Raw genomic sequence first — 19,288 nt, 5'->3', positions numbered from 1 at the left:
AAAACACTTCAATAAGATTCTGGGGAAATAGCCTGATTGGCTTCTTATGCATCCTAAATCAATAAGTTACAGCCTAATGTCAGAACAGAGTAATCATAGTTTGTTAAAGGAAAGTGAACTACACAGGACTTTGGTATTTTTTTCCTTTAGTTAACTTGGCTGTCTGACACATATAAAGGACTCTTTTATACTGGCATCACCCGAGACAAGTTGTAGGTGATGCCAGTTGTAGGTGATGTTAGTTGTAGGTGGTGAATCTTGGCTTCTCTGTGTTCTTGACAGAGAACTGGGTATACTTATGTTTTACACTGTCTGATAATCAATATCTCAATGATGGTAAACTTGTTTTAAAATATAGTCATCTGCTTAGAAGAAAGATCCTCTGATACTTCTTTACTTTTCTGTTTTTATAGAGAGCATTATATTGCTTAATTATTGCTTCACCTCATATTTATGCTTAAAGCAGTTCAGTATGTAAATACAAAGCCAATTATGAACAGAACTCTTCCTAGTGGAAGCTGTTACCTCAGCTAAAATGTTTAAATTGTTGGATACTAACGGATCTTACATCCTGTATTGGATTTTTTGCTGATATCACTTTGTGTCCATGAATAATGGTGAAATTGTAAGTTTAAAAGGTAGTAACCATGGTGTCCCACCAACAGAAACCCTTAACACACCTTTTCATCCTGATGCTGCGGTACCTCAACATTTGGACAATGTTAAACTTGAGAAGGGTCCAAAAATGCCTTTATATATTATAGACAACAGATGGAAAACTGATGGCCATGGTGCATATAAGTGGCTGTAATTTTACTTTGTGAACAGTGTAACCATGCAAGATATGGGGTATGTTGAAGTATAGTTAAAACTTGAGCAAAGAGTCATAGCCTGTCAAAAGAGTCATAGCCTGTCAAAGCTGAAACCCATCCTTGCACAACCACACCAGTATCTATTATGTGGTGCCATGCTGCAAAAGCTGTACTTGCCAGATCTTAGTATTCCCTGACTGTGATGGGTTGGATCACAGAAACCCCCTGGAAGCTACCAACTGATGTGCCAAGACTACCTCTGCTCCTGTTTTCCCTGCCAGCTCAGGACTCCAGCACCTGTGTTGCTGAGCCAGACACTTCTGTCTGCTCCAACAAACACCCAGAGTCTGAATTACTTGCCCCAAAGCTGCAGGTTTACCTGAAAACAGCTCACAGAAGTGTGTTTGTCTTTAGGACTCAGATGCCCAACTCCCAATGGGGTCTAAACCCAAATAAATTGGTTTTACCCTGTATAAAGCTTATGTACGGTAAACTCATAAATTGTTCGCCCTCTATAACACTGATAGAGAGAGATGCACAGCTGTTTGCTCCCCCAGGTATTAATACATACTCTAAGTTAATTAATATGTAAAAAGTGATTTTATTAAATACAGAAAGTAGGATTTAAGTGGTTCCAAGTAGTAACAGACAGAACAAAGTAAGTCACCAAGCAAAATAAAATAAAACGCACAAATCTATGTCTAATCAAACTGAATACAGATAATCTCACCCTCAGAAATGCTTCAGTAAGTTTTTTCTCAGACTGGACACCTTCCAGGCCTGGGCACAATTCATTCCCCTGGTACAGCTCTTGTTCCAGCTCAGGTGGTAGCTAGGGGATTCTTCATGATGGCCTTCCTCCCTTTGTTCTCTTCCACCCTTTTATATATCTTTTGCATAAGGCGGGAATCCTTTTGTCTCTCTCTGAGTTCCCATCCCCTCCTTCTCAATGGAAAGATGCCAAGTTAAAGATGGATTCCAGTTCAGGTGACATGATTACATGTCACTGCAAGACTTCGTTACCCACTTGCCAGCACACACATATACAGGAAGACTTACAGGTAAAAGACAGCCATTTGCAGACAATGGTCCTAGTTAATGGGAGTCATCAAGATTCCAAACCACCATTAATGGCCACACTTTACATAATTACAATAGGCCCTCGGAGTTATATTTCATATTTCTAGTTTCAGATACAAGAGTGGTACATTTATACAAACAGGATGAACACACTCAGTAGATTATAAGCTTTGTAATGATACCTTACAAGAGACCTTTTGCATGAAGCATATTCCAGTTACATTATATTCACCTATTAAATTTGTACAAAACCATATAGACTGCACAACGTCACACTGACTCCTCCCCCCCCGCCCCAAAGGTGAGGATGGAGAGGGTGGACAATGAAACCGCACATGACATCTTGATATGGGAATATGTGATACAGGACAAAATGTTTAGAAGGTGGCACAGACTGTCTCTTTAGAGGAAAACAGTTTCTAAGTATTTCGATTTTCACACATTTAAGATTCTGAAATACTTTAACAAAACAAATGAGAGATCCATATATTAGATTCTAATCCTGAAACTAATGGAGTGGGGATTCCTAAGAGTGCACAATTCATATTTTAAAACAAAAGGGGCTTTATCTGTATCTTAATAAATCCTAATAATTAACTTTCATTAGGACATGACACTTCCTATGGGCAAGGGAGAGAAGCCTTAAACATGGAACTTTCTAATGCAGAAATGGATTATAGGAAACAAATGATTGGAATGGTCAGATCAAAACAAATGGTCATATCAAGTCTTTTTTCTACCTGATTTTAGGCAGCATTTTACCAGATATACCAGAATTTCTCAATCTCAGGTCCCCAGACCTCTGGGAGTCCCCGAGGGTACTCCAGGGGGGTCTGTGGTCCCCGCTGATCAACTCCTCCCCATCCCTCTATCTCCCGGGGGCTACTGAAGCCAAACCGGGAGATTTTAGGTGCTAAACGTCCTGCAGTGCAGTGGGGCTAAGGCAGGCTTCCTACCTGCCCTGGCTCTGCGCTGCTCCTGGAAGTGGCCAGTACATTCCTGTGGACTCTGGGGTTGGGGGGGCACCAGGGGGTCTCTGCACACTGCACCCTCCCCGAGCACTGACCCTGCAGCTCCCATTGGCCAGGAACTGCAGCCAATGGGAGCTGCGGGGATGGTGCCTGCAGGTGGGGGCGGCACACAGAGACCTCCATGTCCCCCCACCTAGGAACTGCTGCCAGAGATATGTGCCGGTCATTTTCCAGAGCTGCCCGAGGTAAGTGCCACCTGGCCAGAGCCCGCACCCTGAACCTCCTGCTGTACCCCTGCCCCAGCCCTGAGCCTGCATCACATCCCACACTCAAACTATCTCCCAGAGCTCACACCCTGCACCTACTCCCACATCCAAACTCTCTCACAGAGCCCACCCCCTCCATCCCCTCTCACACCCCAACTCCCCCCCAGAGCCTGCACCCCACACCCCCTGCTGCACCCCAATTTCCTACCCCATTCTGGTGAAAGTGAGTGAGGGTGGGGAGAGTGAGTGATGGAGGGAGGAGAGATGTAGTGAGAGGGGGTGGGAAGAGCAGGAGCGGTGGTGTGGCCTGAGCAGGGGGGATGGCAGGTCCCCCCAAAATTTTACATCAAAATGCGTGCCCTTGGGTTGCTAATATTTGAGAACCACTGCTATATACAAATGTATCCATTTACCTTTAAAAGATATTAAAAATATTGTTCTGGAGTATGGTGGAACTTTTACAGTGTACATTTATCATCTGAAGTTTTATTTTATGATTTTATTCTATAAAGGCACAAACAACTCTTCCCTGACATTTATTTATACATAATTAAGTAAAAACAAACAAAACCCCAACCAGTCTAAAACAGCATTTCAAAACCATTGATAACAGCCATATGGCATTTTTACAACTATTATCAAACTCTGTAGAAGAATATTAATTAGGTCCCAATGTCAGAAGCAAACAGAAAAAAAAGTTTCTGCAGTTTTATCCATACAGCTAAACAAAGGAGGATTTGATTCCTCATGATTCGCTGCTTGAAAACAATGCGATTTTTTAATCAAACCTAAAAAAAAACCTGTTCTTTTGTGGCAAAGAAATTCCATATATCTGAGCACTGATGCTGCCTCTCCCCAACAAGTGCCAGTGCATGTGTACCCTTATTTCCTCCTCTAGCTTTTCAGCACAGCATAAGTTTAACTCACCTAAATCAAAGTCCTAAACCTTCCTACCCTCATCAAGGTTTCCTCACTATGCAAACCTAATCCCTTCACTCATATCTGCACCAAACTCACCCTTGCAGCTGGATGGCCAGATTGGCCTGCATCCAAGGCTGCTGTGCTACTTCCTTATCTGTCGCTACAAGTGTTAAAAGATCCTTTTCCTCTCCACCCCAATCCCCTTGCTCTCAGCCCCAGGACCATTTTTAAACTGCCCTCCAGTACAGCTATACAAAATGCTCAAATGCAAACAATCATGCCAGCTATTTGAGCTATTTTTAATAGGCAATTCATTTTAGCATTTAATGTGACTAATCCATTTTTTTATTTTTTAGACATACAATGTCACTGCAACCACTTAAGTACACCAGTGGATAAGAACAATTTATTGAGCTGCCGCTTTTGAGAAGAAACAGATGGATTTTATCACTATAACCTCCAGAAATTTGTGGTAGTCCCATGACCTTTAATTTCACATCAGTTTAACTCCCAAAAGGCTTTTGTAATTAAGCTAAGAAACCTTATTGTAGCAATTTATTATGCACAAATTAAATTCAACTTTAGAGCTGGCGGCCCTAAAAACCAACATTTGACAGGCTTTGCAAATCTCGGATCTCACCGGAATTTGTTACAATAAACAAGAGGAACAAACAAGTCTGAACTTCTCTGCAAAAGATACAACATAACTGAGAATCATGCATTGTATCAAACTTTTGATTAGGGACAACTTTGTTATGATCATAAATCAAGAACCAAGAATAGTACAAGATAAATGAACATTTATAATATGTGTTAAATGAACATTAATAATTCACATGGGACCAAAGTGGACTGACTCTCATATGGGTGATAATTTGCTAATAAAAGCTTTCAGACTTACAAAATGATTTAGCAGCAACTTAAGATCTAAAAGCATAAAACTTTTATAATGATACTAATGACCAAAGCAAGAGGAAGGAAAATATGGTAATTTACGATGTTTTAAGGGCAAGAATGTTAAATCCATTAGTACACAGTGAAAGTCCAAGCCCACTATACAAGAAAGAATTCATGGTAACATAGCACAGAAAGTTATAATGTATTATTTGGATTCTTAAAAACATCACTGATAGTCTCCAAGGGACAATAAGATCCCAAATGTATTTCAGCCTCAAACAAATATCTAGTCAATGGTATTCCACTAGCTAGGTTCCAGTAAATTCCACCACTTTTTATATATTAATACCATATTTTCAAAATAGATTAACATTTTCAGTCTTCTGTATCGAGGAAGGCAAAGACGAGTCCATAAAAGATGAACTGCAAAGCAAATACCAAACAAACACAAAAACACTATTTATATAAATATAAAACTTCTACTGAATGATGTATATGAAAAGCCTCAAACTCTTCTCTCTCCAGAAATTAGTTTTTTGTGGAATCATACTGTCAAAGATGGATTCCAAATAGCTGTGTTTATTGACTGTACAAATATACACATCCTAGCTACTATGTACACTGCTGCTGTGGCTGGGTTCTGGTGGCTTCTGCAATAGAAGACAGAGACCTGTCGTGGGTCACCCAAACTATTTAAAGAAATATTACCCAATTTCTATACACTATATAGTCTTCCCCACTTTGCATTAAAGGACATACAAAATATTATAAATGTATTACTTTATAAACTACTAATATAAATGCTACAAATTAAGTTTGAGAGATGGTTAAAGGCTTCTTTCTAAATAATGTCTCATAGGTATAGCAACAGTTTCTGAAAGTGCCTGCACTTTCTGGTATAGCGGTATCAATAGCATCTTCCTGCTCTGAAGCGTTAGGGTCGTTTATAGAAGAAGCAGGGACACGAGGCTCACTGGCAGTATCACAAGTCACTGTCTGTAGCTATACTGAAGGCTCACTATTTTCAACAGGCATTACAGGTATAGAATATCCTGTTGAACTTGTGCTCAAAAACAGGTTTGTGTGTCTTTTCCACTACATATTTGGTGCTACTTCTACCCAATAAGACGGGACTCATCTGTGATGTAATCACACTAGGATTTCATGAATTCTTGGAAATTGCTAAGATTTTTTCCTCCTGCATGAAGATGTACAGCTGGACTATTTGTGGCCAGTGGATCACACTGTTTCTTTCAAATGTCCTTCTGTAGGTCAGGTTTTAACAAGTCTAGGTGAGATCTTAAATTATGACCCATAAACATGATTGGCCCCTGATTTGTAGTAGCATGTACTGAATTCCTATAGGTCAATGGAAAACCTGTTTGCAAGCTACCTTTATCCAGGGTTGTAACATGAATCACTTGCTTGAATACCTGAATAAATCTTTCCACTGATCCCTTTGTGGCAGGATGGTAAAAATACAAGGTGACATGTGTGATGGCTTTGGTCAGAGAGACCCTGTCATAAGTAGATAGGTAAGGTAAGGGTTAAGTTTCTTCTACCTGGAAAGGGTAACCAAACACCTGACCAGAGGACCAATCAGAGAACTGGATTGTTTAAAGTCAGGGGTGGGAATTTGTATACTCGGGGTCTTTTTTTGTTTTCTCGGCTATGAGTAAACAAGTTTCCTCCTAACTCTCTCTATATACTCTATAAAACATCTGTGAGGACAAAGGAAAGCCAAGTAAGTCGGCTATGATGATCTTTGTGGTGTATTCACATGTATGTTGATTTGTTGGACTGGTTTAATTGGGCTATCTTTTAAATCAGACTGTTCCTTCATATCTTCTTATAAGCAAGAGCCTGTATTGAGTTTCTTAATGCAAGATTATTGTTTTATATTTTCTTTCTTTTTTTTTCTGTTTTTATATTTCCAAGATTATTGTTTTATATATTTTTTTTTATATAAACTTTTCTTTTAAAACTTGTGGAAGTTTCTTTTCCTAGGGAGGCAAAGGGAAGGGAAAAGCCAGGCTGTGGGCTATTTTCCTATTGTTTTCAGGGAAAGAGCAGGCTACGGGGAAAGAGAAAAAGAATCATCTCTGTTCTCTTGTGGTTGAAGTTTTTCTCTAGTTACTGCTACGAGATCAGGGAGGGGGAATTTCCTTGTGTGCTAGCTGTGATTAGCTGTGAATGCATAGCCTTGGGGACGCTAGATTGCCTCTCCGGTTGCATTCAAAGAGTGAAGTCTAGTCTCGCACCGGCTAACCCAGGAAAGGGGGGGAAGCTGGGAGAGAAAAGAGGGAGACCCAGGGCTCTGGGTCTTGGGGGTCCCCCAGGGGACAGTTGGGGTGACTCGGGGGGCATACTAGGACCCCCAATAGTCCTAGTTGGTGGCAGCGAGAATATCCAAGCTGGTAGTGAGCTTGGGGGAGTTTCAGGTAAGCCCCCAGATTTTGGACGCAAAAGTCCAGGTTTGGGACAGGACCAGATTTTGGACGCTAAAGTCCAGGTTTGGGACAGGTGGCTATTACCACAGACCCACTTGGGACTGTCACCTGATGTGCTGGAATTACCTCTGAGCCCATTTTCCCTGCCAGCTTAGGACTCCAGAACCCTGTCTTGTTGAGCCAGACACACTAGTCTGCTGCAACACAGACCCAGGTCTGGTCCATGCCCCCAAAGCTGCAGACTTTAACCAAAAACTGCTCAGCAAGTCACCTTTCTCCAGCACCCAGACACCCAGTACCCAATGGGATCCAGACCCCAAATAAATCTGTTTTACTCTGTATAAAGCTCATACTGGGTAAACTCATAAATTGTCCGTCCTCTATAACACTGATAGAGAGCTGTGCATAGCCGTTTGTTCCCCCAGGTATTAATCATTTACTCTGGGTTCATTAATAAACAAAAGTGATTTTATTATGTATAAAAAGTAGGATATAAGTGGTTTCAAGTAATAACAGAACAAAGTAAGTCATCAAGCAAAATAAAGCAAAACCACGCAAGTCTAAGCCTAATAAATTAAGAAACTGATTAATAAATAATATCTAACCCTCAGAGTTGTTCCAATAAGCTTCTTTCACAGACGAGACTCCTTCCTAGTCTGGGCCCAGTCCGTTCCCCCAGTATAGTCCTTGTTAGTTCCAACAGACATCTTAGGTGGAAAACGGGGGCTTTCTCATGACTGCAGCCCCCTTTGTTCTGTTCCACCCCCTTTTACAGCTTTGGCACAAGGTGGGAATTTTTTGTCTCTCTGGGTCCCCCCCTCCTTCTAAATGGAAAAGTACCAGATTTAAGATGGATTCCAGTATCATTACCCACATTTACAACCAATTGTCCTAGTCAATGTGAGCCATCAAGACTTTAAACCACCATCAATGGCCCACACTTTGTATATTTACAATAGGGCCTCAGAGTTATACTTCATATTTCTAGCTTCAGATACAAGAATGCTACATACATACAAATAGGAGGAATATATTCAGTAGGTTATAACCTTTGTTATGATACCTTACAAGAGACTTTTTGAATATAGCAATTTCCAGTTACATCATATTCACACTCATAAGCATATTTCTATAAAACATATGGAGTGCAATGTCAACATGTTTGATACCTTTTCTTCTGACAAACAACTGGAACTCTTTCTATGTGAACTGAGTTCCATTGTCACTTACAGCCTGTTCAGGAATTCCTGTCCTTGAAAACAAAAGTTTTAACACTTTCACTGAACTAGCTCAATTCATACAGAATACTCCAGGCCATTTAAAATGAGCATCTATTGCAACCAAATACATATGTCCCATAAATGGTTCAAACAGTCTGCAAGGACTTGTTGCCACAAGGTAGTTGGACACTCCAAAGGATGCAATGGAGCATATACTGAGTTTGCTGACAACTCTGACACTGTTTTGCCATTTTCATTATTTGTCTATCAATCCCAGGCTAGCACACAAAACTCCTGGCCAGGACTTTCACTTTTGCAATTCCCAACTGTCCTTGTAATTCTTGTAGTTTGTGAAACTTTGGCTAAATAGGAATAACCACTCTAGTGCTACATATTATGCAATCTCTTCAAGCTAAGAAAACTGGACACAGTTATTTGCGTGCCCGAGTCCATCCACTAATTGTAATGTCATGAACTTTAGCCAGCACTGAATCATTTTAAATTTCACATTGTATCATGGCATTTGTTACTGGCAAGGGCTCAATTTGTGCCATATAGAACATACTTACTCTCTGTGCCTCCACTTTATTATCCTTTCCTGCCACTTCTAATGGCAGGTGTGATAATCAATCTGAATTACCATGTTGGCTGGTACCACTGACCTTACTCTTGGAACAGTGAGCACTCAAGAATGTTGCCCATTTCTGTCACTGTGCTGCAGTGATTGCCAGTTCTCCTTGTCTAAAAACTGAAACTAGCAGTTGATGATCTGTAATAAAAGTACATTGTTTCCTATTGAGATATTGGTGAAACTTTTTAACTCCCCAGACTAAACTCAGCCCCTCTCTATCAATTTGAGCATTTGTTACATTCTGCTGAGGTAAGAGATCTAGAAGCAAAGACAATAGACTTTTTCAGTATGATCTTCCATTACACACGAAATTACTGCTCCTATTTCATACAAGGAAGTGTCACAAGCTAAATTAATAGAAAATATGCCTTTAAGTGTGTAGGAACCATTTCAAATTATATGAGCTTCTTGGCTTCATCAAAAGCCTTGTTGCACTGTACGGACCAAAGCCATTTCTGTCCATTGGGTCATAATTCATTCAGGGGGTGTAACACCGTTGCTGCGTGAGGTAGGAACCTATGCTAATAACTGACCATCCTCAGAAAGGAGTGTGACTGACACATTTTGCATTACAGGTGCCTTAAGGATAGTTTCAACTTTTTCTTCGAATTTACAGAAACCATCTTTGTCAATGATGCGGCCACTACATGCTACTGAATCTTAGAAAAATTCACATTTTCTCTTAGTTGCTTTAAGACCGTACTCAGCCAGCCTTGCAAGTACCTTTGGGAGGTTCTCAAAGTGGTGTACATCACTAGATCCTGTGACCAGTTAATCATCCAAATAACACTGAGTACTCAGAACACCCTGTCATAAGTAGATAGGTAAGGTAAGGGTTAATTTTCTTTTACTGTAAAGGGTTTACAAAGGGAACCAAACACCTGACCAGAGGACCAATCAGGAAACAGGATTTTCAAAAGTAAGGGTGGGAACCTAGTTAAATACGTAGCTTTTGTTGGTATCAATTGCTAATCAAACAAGATGGCAAGTCAAATCAGTTGCTAGGCAGACTTTCAAGACAGAAGCCAGCAGTTCAAACAACAGACCCAGGGGACCAAACCAAGAAAACTAACCAATGAGTTGTTTACATGTGTGTGTTGACTGTGCTGGACTGGTTTAAATGGGTCTATCTTTTAAATCAGACTGTTATTCATATTTTCTTATAAGCAAGAGCCTGTATTGAATTCTTAATGCAGTATTATTGTTTTGTATTTTCTTTCTTTTATAATAAAGTTTCTTTTTAAAACTTGTTGGGAGTTTTTTTGCTAGTGAGCAAGGGAGAGAAATTTCTGTACGGTATCTGTAATCTGTCGGGAAGGCAGAGAGGGGGAGGGAAAGCATTACATTCTGGCGGTTGACGTTCCTATTGTTCCCACGGCAGGAAAGGCTCCAGGGAAAGAGAGAAAGAATCAACTCTGTTCTTCTTGTATTTGAGGCTTTTTCTCTAGTTGAATGCTACGAGACCCAGGGAGACGGGTGATCTCCCTGGTGTGTTAGCTGTGACTAGCTTTGGAATGAGCCTTGGGGAGGTAAATCGCCTCTATGTTTTGCAGCTCAAGGAGCTTAAGGATACATCGCCAGGAGCAATCACCAGGGAGAAAGGGAGGAAGCATTCACATTGAGATAGGAAGACATCCAGGGGTCTGAGTCTGGGGGTCCTCCCAGGGAAAGTTGGGGAGGCCAGAGAGGGGGTCCCCCAAGGAATTTGGGGAACCCAGGCTGATAGTAGCCCAGTACTATCTGGTGGCAGCCGGATGATAAGATCCAAGCTGGGTGATAAGCTTGGGGGAGGTTCACAGTAACGCTGTATGCTCGCATCAGATGTGAACTCTAAAGTCCAGATTTGAGACAAACGTTTACCACATGGAGGCAGCGGTTATGGAAGTACGACATCCAGAAGCCAGTAGCTAACGTATTATTTCTTTTTTCCTGCTAAGGATTGCAGTGAAAACGGGGTTGGTTTTAAAAAGTAGCCAGAGAGAAGTTTTTTTCGGCCTGCTTTGTAGCAAGCTTGCATTTTAGCAGGAGTCATTAAAGAGAACCATTTAACAGGTCTTTTTTGTTAAACAATTGGGACTTAAATATACCCAGCCACAACGACACAAGTAGAATAACAGTAGCCTTTGTTTGGTTCAATTGCGCTAATCAAACAGAGCCAGAGCAGTCAACATCAGTTGCTAGGCGACTTCAAGGACCAGAAAGCCAGCAGTTCAAACAACAGACACGTAGAGGCACACAACACAAGAAAACCAGAACCATCGAGGTTCCAAAAATGCCGTAAAGCAGGAACGCGCGAGACTAGAGGCAGAGGAACAAACAAAAGAAGCCGATCACAAGCGAGACATGGAAAAAAGACTACAAGAGATGGAGATGAGAGAAAAGGAAAAAGACGCTGCTTACAAAAGAGAACAAGCAGCCAAAAAGGCAGATCACGAAAAACAACTTCAAGAACGAGAGCAGGCCGCCCAAATAAAACAACAAGAAGAAGAGGCAGCCTACCGACGACACATGGAAAAACAACAGAAAGAAAGTGAAGAGAGGGACAAACAGAGAAAGCATGAACTGGAGATGGCACAGGTTAGGCAAAATATTCCAACCACTCCTAACCCTCTGACGCCAGTTGTTGTTCCACCGCACCGGAAATTTCCCAACTACAAAGCAGGTGAGGACACAGAGACCTTCTTAGAACTTTTTGAAAGGGCCTGTATTGGGTACAAGATCTAATTCCTGATACGGGTCTTGCTATTAAAAAGTGGGTGCTGACAATTCCAAACACTACCCTGTTATATTGAAATAAGACCTTCTGTGTATTAACTGTGAGGTACTTCTTCTCACTCTCTTCAATCCCCATTTTTAGATAGGCTCAGGGTAGATTGATCTTCAACAGCATGCCACCAGTTACTGAGGCAAACATATTCTCTATTCTAGGTAAAGAATACTGGTTTGAATGCAATACTGGGAATGCAGTACTTGAAATGCTCACAGATAAGGACAGCCCCATTCTTTTTCAGCATTGGCACAACAAAGGTGTTTCATTTGCTCCAGTTAACCTGTATACCTGGATGAGGATCATCACATCCTCAATGCCAATTGTTGCATCCTTGCTTTCAGTACAACTGAAATGAATATGGGAAACCACACTGGCAAAGTTGGCATTCCACATAACCGTGTTTATTAACTACGTAAAACCAAAAGACCTAGGTACCTATGTTCACTGCTGCTCTGAGGGTTCTAATGGCTTTTGCAATTGAAGATGGAGGGCTACTAGAGAGCTCCCAAACTATTTACAATACAGTAACCAGTTCCTTCCTATATATTACAGTATATATCAATATCAGATCCGGATTTCCCCTTTAACCTTGAAGGACTTTGGCAATGTTTGGAATACACTGAACATGACATCACAGGAGGGGGAAATCTGACTTGAAGCAGATTTTATTAATAGAAATAAAATTAAAAATGTATCCTTTTAGCAATAGAATATTGAAAGTTGTGGTATATAAGCCCTGCCTGTTATGGCAACAAGTCATGTCAATAAAGCTCTTGTCCAAACTGCAAGTGTCATCTGTTAGTTATTTTATAATGTTTTTCACTACAATCATTAATCTAGACTGAACCTTTAGACTCAAATCATTATTAATGGATTTGATTTGTAAAGTAAGACACATTACCTCACTGCTTTTTACTGTTTTATATCCAAAATTAGCAACCAACAAGTAAATCAAACATTAATTCTGAGTGCCAGTGTATCTCTCAGATTCACATCTGTAACCATCTTGAATCCAGTTGACATAAAACCGTTTCACCGCTGGTTCTAGTGAAAAATAATGACATTCCATTGCAACGTTGGCTGTTGAAAGGCAGCAACCTTGTACAGAGAAGTAGCATTGTGGGGAAGTGGACATTCTGTCTGACAATCCAGGGAACAATTACTTGATTAAAGAGAAATCCATCATGAAATTGTTAATCTCTTAAGGCTAAAGAAAACAGGTAATTAGAAACTTCTGAATTACAGGATCTCTTCAGGAAATTACCTGTAGATCGAGGTTCCCAACACATGCAGATCTAGAGATGGAGGCTGTCAAATAATTAGCTTTTGCTATTCTAAAAAGGTAAGTGGTACACTGCGTTTTTCTGTAGTGCTATTAGCACAGGAGATCAGACAGTTGAAAGGGCTAATGCAAACTGTTTAGTTGAAACAAGACAATATTTGACAGAGAACAGTAATATTTACAGGGCCTTGTTCATGGAATAAACTCCTTTCATTCTGTCAGATAGACTGAACATATACAGTAAATACTCTCCTCTAGTGTAGAGATACATTGTGAGAGATTTGAAGCTGCTCTGTAATAACATATGAATACTGTATGTTGGGCAGATTACTGGGATACTTACTGTGTGAATATACTAGTTTAGCTCAATAGAAGGCTGTTTGGAAAAAACAGGCAGGAAGGAAAAGAATAGCTCAAGATTGCCACCTCTTAGCAAACATCATTCAGGGACAATGCCAGAACTGTTAGCTTGATATTCCTACCTCTCCTCCAGCGAACCTACAAAACTGATTTTGACCAGCTCCAGAAAAGGCCCAGGAACACAGAAGAACTCTGGCAAGGTTGAAAAGAGACACTCCCTGAAGACAGGATCAGTTGTTATTCAGGGGAACCAGCCACACACAAGATCCTGTTGGGGTGCCTAAAGAAGTCAGGCCTGCCTAGATTATCATCAGAGGATTACGAGCCTTTAGATAAGATAGATGCATGTAGACTATCGCTTTAAAATCCTTTTTCCCAAATGTGTGGCTCCTACTGCAAAACAAAACACATCTGAGAAGGCAGCAGACTACCACCAAAGGGAAGAACCACAGGTGCCCAAACTCAGTCAGACCTGCAGCATAATAATGGTTGATGTGCAGGGTACCTTAGCCCAGGTCCTAATCTAAGAGTGTGATAATTGCTAAATTCCACCTAAGACAGATAAAGGTATGAGGCTTCACATTTGGAGGGGGGTGAGGGGGCAGAGGGGGAGGTGAAGTGTGTGCCCTCAAGAGACCACTAAGGAGTCAAAGGTGCAGCAGCTAGCTCCATAAACTGTGACAGACATCAAATATGCCCAGAATAGCCTGATTTCTTCCATTAATCTGAATGGATTTTCTATAGAAAAAACTACTACAGGGTATATGCACTCTCCAGAAATTGATATTATTGGGAAAGTATTTTATTAGATTATTTTCATATGACCAAATAGAAGCACATTATTGTTTCACTGCTGAAAGACTTAAGCACATGAACATTACCACAACACATTACTTTTGTTATGATCCTGACTGGCAAAAACTTAAAGCATGTACTTAAATGTATGCACATTAATAGTTCCTTGTTAATAGTACCAGCATTTTCATTAACCACCAATTCCTACAGGGGATCCCAGGTTGCCAGAATTAATCTTTATATGGTTCTACCATTATGTCTCTATTCCTATATAGAATAAACACAGCATATTTTCACTTAAACTTTAATATTATCTTTTTACCTACCCCAGGTTAAAGCTCTGTTAATTTTAAATAAATATTCTCTGATATCTTCTCAGGGTAAAACCATGTTTTTTGTTTTTAAAAAAGTTGTGATATGGTAAAACACAGCAAAACTGCCATTCAAGCTAAAAGTTTCATAAATGAAAATTCCTCCTACATCTTTCAAGTGGAAAGTTTACACCAGGAAATATGAACATTATTTTTATTTTAGCTTGTACAAATTCAGAGGTTATTCATGGCATCTAGTTATCCAGTCATATTTAAAAGTCAGCCACATACTCAGGTCAATTACTTTCTGCAGCACTGAATTCCACATGCCGACAATATGCAGCATCAAGAATGGTAGTGACTTATTTAATTCCCCTGCTCTAAATTCATTGTTCTTTAATTTTTGCTAAGTGTCCCTTTGCTCTTATATTAAGGGACCGGTTGAAGTGATGTGACGCAATCATTTCTCACTATGACCATCATTATTCCAATTAGCTATTGAAGCCCCTCTCATTCTTCTCTTTAACAGGTTAGTACATCTAGTTTCAGAGTCTTACATCATATCTCTAGCTATCTCTACTACCTTTCTTTGGAGCTTAAGACATAAAAGGTGATTTAAAATTTGGACAGTGCTCCTGATGAGGATCATTTTCTGTATCTCTGATTTCTTTTTATTGCCGCTGCACTCTGGCTAACCCACTATTACTTCCTCACTATGACTATTTCCTATCTGTTAGCCATCTTTTAATTCACAAGATATTGATAATTAATCCATAGCAATTCAATCTTCATTAATCATCTTCTGAAGGATTTAATCTAAATGCTTTTGAAAAATCCAGGAAATTATTCTCACTGGGTTACTTACCTACCATTTTGTTAGATTGTACCAAAAATTTAAGGCATAAGAAAGGCACAATTTTCCCTCAAAGGATGTCAAACTGATTTAATCCTCTCAGGTTATATTGATCAAAATGCTGTAGTAACTATAAAACAACACAAAACCCTTCAGACCATGTTTGAAACTGCGATAGGGCTGTCAGTAATTCTCAGGATTTCCTTTGGCTCCTTTAACACAGAGTCTATCTTTATGTCACTTGCTATTTTTATTCAGTGTTTACCATTGTCAGACGCTACTACTTCACACTTTATTTAAACTAGAATCCCCAGATAAATACCATCTGCTTGTGTTAAAAACTCCAGGCAGAGTATATAAAGATGCAAATATGAATTTAGTGTTCATTGAAGTACCAGTGACAACACTGGAGTCTAACAGAGATTATTAAAAATAAACAGGTAAGCAGTGCAAGCTTCCCCACACTGGTCCACCAAACTCTCTCATCAGGGCCGGCTTTAGGAAGTGCGGGGCCCAATTCGAACACTTTCGGCGGGGCCCTGGCAGGGATGACTTAAAAAGAAAAAAGTGTAAAAAAAAAAAAGCCTTCCATTTCTTCCATGTATTATTTACTTTCTATAAGTATATAAATAATAAAATTGTATATTATGTACATTGCATCATATATGCTGTTGATTGGTTATTATAAACTGATATTTCACAATGTGTGGCTCCCTGCATTCCGGGGTTGTGCAAAGTGTGGGTCCTGCTGTCCCTGCTCCCGTCATTGAAGCAGGTGTGCAGGTTACTTGGCCTGGAACCGCAGGGAGCAGGGACATGGGGCTGGCTTCGAGGCAGGGCGGGGCGACTGAGGTGAGGGTCTGGCTGCAATGGCAGGGCAGGGTGCGGGCCTGGCTGGAACACAGGGGAGGTGGGCAGGGCTGGCTTTGGCAGGGACACAGGGGGTGCATGCAGGGGTTGGCAGGGCTGGAGACAGAAGTAGAGACGGCTGGCTTAGGAGGGGGCAGCAGGGTTGGCTGGAGACAGGGCAGGGTGGGGGCAGTTCAGGGGCTGGGCGGGCAGCGGGTGTGGGGCAGGTTGGTGGAGACAGGCGGGGTTGGTAGGGGCTGGCTGGGGCAGGGGGTGCAGAGCGGCATGCAGGCAGTGGGGGCGAGGCTTGTGCAGCAGGCAAGGGGTGCAGCAGGGCGCTGGAGCCCGGCTCTTAAATAGGCCCCAAAGGCCCCCCACTATCCCATGGCTTCTGGGGGTCTATTTAAGCCAGGCTCGCTCCTGCTCTAACCCCCGCTCTGGGACCTTTTAATAACGCGGGGCCCGGGGAAGGCATGGGGGCGGCGGCCCGGCAGCTATTTCAAGCCGGGTGGGCAGAGGCCAGCTGGAGGCTGGCCCCGTTAAATAGCCCCCCAGAGCCCCCCCGCTTACACAGGGATCTGGGGGCGATTTAAAGGGCCGGAGCTCCAGCCAGCGGGCACAGGGCTTGCGCGCTCTAGCAGAGCTCCAGCAGTGGAGAGCGGGGCACAGGGCTTGCAGCGCTCCGGATGGAGCCTCCCAGCCGGGCCCGCGGGGCTTGTCGCGCTCCGCAGCAGCTCCAGCCGGGGACGCAGGGCTTGTTCCGCGCCTCCCATTTCCCCGGCCAGAGCTCAGCCGGGGCGAAGGGCTTGTCGCGCTCCGCAAGAGCTCCCAGCGAGCTCCAGCCAGGAGAGCGGGGGGGCAGCGGGGCCTTGGCGGTTACGCTGGTCAGAGATCCAGCTGAGAGAGTGGGGCCTGGGGCAGCCGCATTCCCGCCGGCGCTTTGGTCAGGGGAGCGGGGCCATGGAAGACCCCGGAGCAGACCGCAGCCGGGGTAAGTAAAAAAAATTCAAAAAGTGCCTAAAACACGGGGCCCTCTTAGGCGCGGGGCCCGATTCCCAGGAATCGGGTGACTCAGCCTAAAGCCGGCCCTGTCTCTCATCCCTTACCAGGAGATACTAACTTTAGAGATGTGGGAGAAGATAGCTTTGTGTAACCACCACTTGTTTGCACTGACTGCTCCAGGCATTGATGTGATGTCCCTGAGAAACTTGACTGAGACCACTCACTCATGTCACAAGAGGCAATGAAAAACCAACAAATAGGAAGAACTTTCAGTCTGTGATTCGGGTTGGATGTGATGCAGTATGACAGAGGTAAGGAGCCCTGCACCAACTCTGCTATAGCTAAGATTAAAACCACCTTTATGTTTAAAGTTTGACTCTTCTAAGCATTCTAAAATCTGCATGGTTACTCAGATTGCCTCTAAATTTTTGTGTGCCTCATGGGGGTGTGGGGTTTGGTAAGTGATCCAAATTTGGAGCTATTTAAACAAGGAGTTCTCAAGACATAGTCTTGGAATCAAATAGCTTTTCTTAAAACTGACATGTTCTGGCAGCAAATTTTTGTGCAGATACAGATCAAACCAGGGCTGACATAATCACACGAGGGTCTCAAGTGCTTGTGAGCGATTCCAACAGAGTGCATGCTATCCATTAGCCTTTAAAATATTATTAGCCAAAGAGTTTAGTTATTTAATTAGGCACTTCAACCTTTGCAATGTTTGGCGTTGCACCAAACAGATTACACTGAGCATACACAGACAGAGGAGCCAACGGGATTTAGTGCTGAAAGTTTCATATCAACTGGATGGCTCAAGATAAGCAGTACTCCTTCTGAAACTGGCACATCCAATGAGTGTCAGTTTGAGTCCCACCTCAAGCAGAAGGCATATTGCTAAAAATCTGTCTCTGACGGTGAGTGTAATCAAAGTATTTTTGCAAAAAAAAAAAAAAAAAAAAATTAGACATGCAAATACTTGCTGGCAGGGGAGGGACATTTTATGGATGGGAAAATGGGAGGAACAGGAGTCAGTGGGGTTGTGCCTACCTCAATAGGAGAGGGGTGGATGAGGTGAGGGACACAGGGAAGGGAGTAGCAGGGGGAGAAAATGGACAGGGCTACTTCACACCTACATTCTCACCTTCTGAGTGTAGGACAGGATCTGGGTGGGTCTGAGCCCCACTCACTACCTTTGTGTGTGTACCAGGACCATCTAGGAGGGTCACAGCCCCTCTCCCTGCTGAGATATGAGGACCTTGCTTCTCTGGGGGTGTCTGAGCCCCATTCCATGTGCTCCTGTGTGTGTGCCAGGATCTGGGGGGCTACAGGTGTCTGAATCCCCTCCCTGTCCCGGCCAATGGGAGCTGCGGAGCCAATGCCTGGGGGTGGGGGCAGCGCACAGAAGCCGAGGGAGGGACATGTCGCCGCTTCCGGGGAGCTGCGAGGAGCCAGGTAGGAAACCTGCCAGCCGTGCCAATCAACCCACTCCTCCACCACCAGCGGGGTCCTGGGCCACCCCCTGAGCACCATGGCATCCCCTGAGCACCCGCAGCGCCCCCTGGGCTGCCCCCCCCAAACACCCACAGCACTCCTTAGTCACACCTCCCCTCAAGATTCAGCCAGGGGTATATAGTACAAGTCATGGACAGGTCACGGACCATAAACTTTTGTTTACTGTCCGTGATCTATCCATGACTTTTACTAAAAATACTCGTGACTAAAATGTAGCCTTACTCATGACTACCACTGAACACAAATTGTCAGCAAAGAATTAACCAAGTCCCTAGACACATACGGGTTCTGAGACAATGACAGGGGCTC

At 42.5% G+C, this 19,288-nt stretch overlaps 1 protein-coding gene across 3 annotated transcripts in view; it reads right to left on the bottom strand.

Annotated features, from left to right (window-relative positions):
- The window catches only part of AGPAT5 (1-acylglycerol-3-phosphate O-acyltransferase 5), a 119,253-nt gene that overhangs the window by 8,446 nt on the left and 91,519 nt on the right, over nt 1-19,288 (bottom strand). The window lies entirely within an intron of this gene.

Source organism: Chelonoidis abingdonii, chromosome 3, assembly GCF_003597395.2.
Source record: "Chelonoidis abingdonii isolate Lonesome George chromosome 3, CheloAbing_2.0, whole genome shotgun sequence".
NCBI classification, from domain to species: domain Eukaryota; kingdom Metazoa; phylum Chordata; order Testudines; family Testudinidae; genus Chelonoidis; species Chelonoidis abingdonii.
Note: the sequence above shows the minus strand (reverse complement) of the source record. Positions and strands in the feature narration are given on the sequence as shown.